Here is a 6,000-nt window from a genome sequence, read left to right as displayed (position 1 = left end):
TTTATTTGTTTTTTTTTTTTTCAATTAAACAATTCAAGTCAACAACTATGTTAAGAATTGTTAACTATTTTAATTGATAACATATACAATAATACATAATAATAAATAAATAAAACCACTTATTAATACCACTTCCACAAATATATATATATAGATTGAAATTGGGGTATACTAATGCTTAATAATAACAAAAGTTACAAGAGTAACAAGTAACAAAGCTAATAATAGAATTTTTAAGTAACACCCTGGAAATTAAATATATTTTCTCAACATTTTCGAAAAGTGTACGCTGGACTTAAGAAAAGAAAAAAACTGGATTTAGAAAGGCTTATATTACATATTATTATAACTTGGGGTTTATATTTATTCAGAGCTTTGTATTTAATACAGAATATATGCCCGCTTCATGCGACTTATACTACGCGATTCAAGCGACCAAAAGCGACTGACTCTTACTTCATAAAAATAGCTTAAACATAGCATCGAAGAAGGTCTTGATCATAAGGAACTCACAATTACCGTTGCTTGCAGGCAACAACAGATTAAGACTACAAAACGGGAATGCAAGACAAGCTGCGGTGTACATAGGCAAATACAGTTATTTCCAACACATATGTACAGTGTCTCACAGCTCAAAAGATCCAGTGTCTAGCAAAAAATTTAAAGTGCTATAAGGTTTAAACGAAGAAACGATCGCAAAATGTTTAAATGCCAATTTGTTTCATGTTATATCACGTTTGAAAAATTAACTTTAGTTTTTATTAAAATATTAATTAACTAATTAAAATTAGTCTTTCAGAACATATAAAAATATATAGAGATAAATTTGTGTACATTACATAAACTGAATTATTCAATATTTAATCAAGGAAGATTCCAGTAACATAAAAGGATAGCTTACTCAATAATCAACCCCCTTATTAAGTTTTTATACGCCTAATATGTTACTTTTCTAAGACTGTTCCAAAAAAACTTTGACGTGTATTTTGGACATGTTTTCAGTTTTTGACTAATTTTAGTTAATTAATTAATACTTTTTTTTTAAAATAATTTTTTTTTTTTTTTTTTTTTTTTTTTAAAAAAAAATTTTTTTTTTTTTATTTTTTTTTTTTTTTTTTTTTTTTTTTTTTTTTTATTTTTTTTTTTTTTTTTTTTTTGTTTTTTTTTTTTTTTTGGGAGAAATTTTTTTTATAAAAAATTTTTTTTTTTTTATAAAAATTTTTTTTTTTTAAAATGGGAGAATTTTTTAAAAAAAAGGGGTTTTTTTTTATTAATAACCCCCTTAAAAATCCCCGCTTTGATTACATTATCATACGGACTTACCTTATTGACGGACAATGCAGTCTGAAAGGGCGAAAACTGAATGAAAGATGGGAAACGGAAAAGAAAAACCAACAGACCTGGTCCGTAATCTTTGAGTCCACCCATTCCACACTGGCTAATTAGAAATTCAGGCGAAATGCGCGCTAAAAAAAATAAGAAAACAATTTGAGCCTGCTGCGCGAGGGTTGGCTTTAGTTTTTGGAAATTGAAACAAATCTAATAAATGGAACCAAAAATGTGCGTACATCAAGGCGTGGCAGGGGCAGCGGGAAAGGGAAAGGGAAAGGGAACACTCAGCATAGCAAAGTGAATTTGTAGCTGCACAAATCGAACTCTCACTTTTTACTTAACTTTTCTTGGGCCACTTAGCCAAACAGCACACGTAATGAGATGCTAGAAAAGAAGAAAAACAGAAAACAGATCCGCATCCGAATGCGGAAATGGATGCTGGCTAAGTGGACTCAATGGCAGCCCTTTGCTGTGGGCTTTGGTGTCGTTTTTGCCCAAAAATTTGCATAATTTTTTCAACAGTTTTCATTATTTCAATGTCTGCATTTTAAGTACGTTTCTTTTCGTAGCATATTTTTGGGCCTCAGCGAACCGTGGCCCATTGCAATTAAACGTGTAATTACTCGACTACTTAAAAATGCGAGCACTGTCCGGAAACGGACGGACGGACGGAGGGTGACGCAACTCCCATTTCCATTTGCAGGGGTTTCTTGCATTTTTTTTTGTACTGTTGTTTGTTGTCCTTCGTTTACGGAAGTTTTAACTTGTTTTCATTTGATTTTCCCATTTATTATGGTCTGAGTTATTAGCGCGCTCTCATTACATGCAACTAGGTGGGGGAAGGGGGCGGGGTTCTGTTCTGTTGACTTATTGTGACATCCTCAAGTGGTGCATAAAACTGCTGAAAATGTGAAGGGGGAATTGGTAATTGGTGGCTCACGGCAAAAAAAAAAAGAAAAGCATTCCTGCTGCATACACAAACATGTAAATTAAGTTTATGATACCGCTTACAACACAATGCGTAGAGTGTATTTAGTCAAGGGAAAATGACAAACATTGCAGACTCTATTCTCTCATGCATTAGTTATGTTACATCACTTTCGACGCATCACAAATATATTATTTTCCATCACTTGGCATATATTGCTTCAAAAGGTGGCTACAAATTTAGGAACCACGCATTCTCCCTACGAGAGCATAAGTTATTAAACTTAAAGGGTAGATTTTTGGGAAGCTCCTTCAAAGATCGGCATTTCATAGCTACACCGAACCTGTTCCGTGGCACCTGTTACCTGATTACTTATTGGTATCCAAGTAATTCACAACAAGACTGCAAAGTTCAAATCTGTTTTTTTAAGTTTCTATTCTATAGAATATATATTTGTAATGTGTTCGGATATAGTTCCGTTCACATGTCACACTCATTGCACAACTTGATGACACTCTTTTGGCCTTTTTTAATGCATACAGGGTAGAAAAATAATAACCATTTTATGTCTATCATAAAATTGTAATCAATTGCCATCAAAAAGCGCACTCGACACTAATCTGTCCAAGTAGCGGATATCGATAACGGACTCCTCTTCCAGTAACGATTCCTGTCCGCACAAAACTCGTTACAACTCGTTGCACTGCAGCAGCGAAGGCAAAAGGCAACAACAAAAAAAACATCCAAATGGACAGGGCTGCACTTAAGGATGCTCAAGGATACCCACGAAACAGCAGACACAAAGTCTGAGCGGAGAACAACAGCAGCCACAACAAGGAAACAAAGCGAACGGAAAACTACAAAAGCTACGATATAATAAAAATGATTTCCTTGAAAGCGACGGCAGGAAAAGTGAATTTGGTAAAAGCGCGCTACTGAAACTCTATTAGCGAGCTAGACAAAGGAGCAGCTCCTCCCTGCTTGCCCCCGCACCCGCACCGCCCCTGCCCAAGCCTGCCTGAATAGTTTTATGATTTTTATTGCATGTGACAACAGGATACAGGCGTGGAGCGTGGGAAGTTGGTGGGGTGAGCAGGATATGGCCATCAGTTGAGCTGGCTGAGACTAAAAGTTATTTCAGTTGATTTTTATAAGCAGTTTTTGTATCTTTCGGCATTTGCCTCATTTGGCGATAGCTTAATGGGCGACGCGACGCAAATTAAATGCGATGTTTGATGTGGCAAGTGCAAGTGGCATGCAGACTGGGAGACATGCAATTAAGCCAACACAATTGATGTGTTTTTTCCTTATCATCGCAAATGCCCACGAAAAAAAAAGAAGAAATTGAAGCATTTCCTCGTGCAAAGGACTTGAGGAGCTTTAAGCGCTCAACTGGGCAGAAAATGGAGACGAAAATTGCCACAGGATTAGATGCGCTGATGTCTTGTAATTGGCTTTAAAGTTGCGTGACTCGTGTCAAAGTTTTTAAGGACATGTCATATATGTGCTTTGTGTTTGTGTTTGCTGCATGCGGCGGCATGTGGCAGGCGACACGCTAAGCTTTGCGCAAAGTGTTTGCGCTTTTATCACGGCTTTCAGTTTTGTTGCCCTTTCCCTCCTCTGTTGCATGCGCGTACTGAATGCTCTGTGTTTGTGTGTGTGTGTGTTTGCTGCAAGTGAAAGACTCGTAAATCTTTTGGCCAAACAGCGTGCAATGCGTCGCCGTCTGTTGGCACCATAAATCATATGCAGCCAAGTATCTGCTTACACTCGCAGATAGTTGCTCATGTATCCATAAGATACACTTCTTGTATCTGAGACAGTAAGCACAGTAAATTCGAACATTTCTACGCTCTTCACATGCGATTTGTTTCGGGAGCAGTCACCCAACTGGCATTTTCTACAGTAATTACACTTTGAATCGCTTTGAGACTTAGGAGTGGACTTTGCAACGATATATCTTTGTAAAAAAGAACTAAGGGTAGGGTAGGGTTAGGATGGGATAGTATCTATATCTATGTATCTATGTCTAACTTCATCTCTGCTTTTAAATAAATATGCAAGTGAAATATATATTTAAATTATAAATAGAGATCACCACACAATAAACAATTCACATTATTTTGTATTTTAATAATGATAAATTTTATTTTTGATTAAGTTTTTTTTTGATTTATTGGTTTAACTCAACTCCTTTCAATTCGTAATTTTATTACTTTGTGGACTGGTTTGGAAAACACATTTAGCTTAAATCTAATAACACTAATATTATTGTTGTTGTTTGGATTGACATACAAATTCTTTAAAAAAATATATTCTTTTATGATTAAATGCGCAAATCACAAAATCGTTTCGGATAAATCCTAAACTGACAATTATAAAAATTTTTAAAGGCTAATTTTACAAAGTTTTCCAATACTAACAATTTTCTTTTAGTTTTATTTTAATTATGTTGTTGTATATTCATTTTGAGAATGTTCTAAATGTTCAGCTTTCAATATATTATTTAGTTTTTCTAATTATTTATTATTTAGTAAGTCAAAATTAAATCATACTTTTCCACGAAATGAATTTCGATTTCTTTATCACATGTGTTTAATTGCGCTCTCGTTGAACTCCTTCCAACTGGAACTTCATAATAGGAATACAAGTTTAGTTGTTGAACGCCAGTCCGCCCTCAATTTGAGAAAACCCTTTAGGAAAAGCAATCTCAGCAATCATGACTGGCGTGCAAAACTATCAGGAGTGGAGTGTGGACGAGACGAGCAAGCGTCGCACCCAGGAGACAAGCTGCCAATTAACAGTTACATGTTTGTACAAAATAATTGGGTTGCGTGACACGTGGATAAGCGACAGGAGCAGCAGCAGGAGCAGCAGCAGGACCAGCACCACGAAAAGGACCAGAACAAGAAACCGAAATGGGCTAAATAATAAACAAATAGCGCAGCTCTATTTAAAACAAACAGACCCAGGGCCGCACTATATAATTATGGCGGTATATAGTTATGGCTGATAGTGCGTCATCATCATCGTCATCATCAGCGAAATCATCGTCATCAAAGTGCGCCGCAGGATAGGAGGGCGTTGCTAAAGTTATTAACGCGTCGTGTGGCGTCAATCAACTTGCGCCCGGGGCGCGATTTACATGCGAGCAAAACAAAAGACCAAGGGACCAGCACACCCCATCCCCCAACCCCAACCCTAATTATTATTTTTGGGCTAAAAACAACGGAAAACGTGTGCCATCAAAATCAAACAGACGGCCAAAGGATTACAAAATTTCTATGGCTGCTTTCAAAATTTATGTTAATTTAATTGCAACACATTAAAATAGTTTCACGTCACCGACGAAGTCCTGCAAGGAGCAGCCAAAGGGTTGCCAACCCCCTTCAAAACACTTGGAGACGACAGCCAACGATTGATGTGAACGTTTACGTTGACTGGTTTGTATGGTTGATGATGTTGCATGTTGCATGTGTATGTGGGTAACCAACCCATGATTGTTTGTCTTTTGTGGCTCCTTGCTTGCCTTTGACAAATTTGAGGCGCTGTCTCTGCATCTTTAATTAAGTTTTGTATATGTGGTTGCCATTGACGTTTTAGAATCCGTATCCGTATCCATATTCGTATCCGTATCCGTACCCGTGCGTCTGTTTGCTCATCTTAAATGTATTAACATCTTTATCGATAGTTTCAAATTTCATATGCCTCAACATCAAAGACAGACACTTCTGTCATCA

This window comes from Drosophila grimshawi, unplaced genomic scaffold (assembly GCF_018153295.1).
Source record: "Drosophila grimshawi isolate 15287-2541.00 unplaced genomic scaffold, ASM1815329v1 contig_311, whole genome shotgun sequence".
NCBI classification, from domain to species: domain Eukaryota; kingdom Metazoa; phylum Arthropoda; class Insecta; order Diptera; family Drosophilidae; genus Drosophila; species Drosophila grimshawi.
This window is presented reverse-complemented; position numbering follows the sequence as displayed.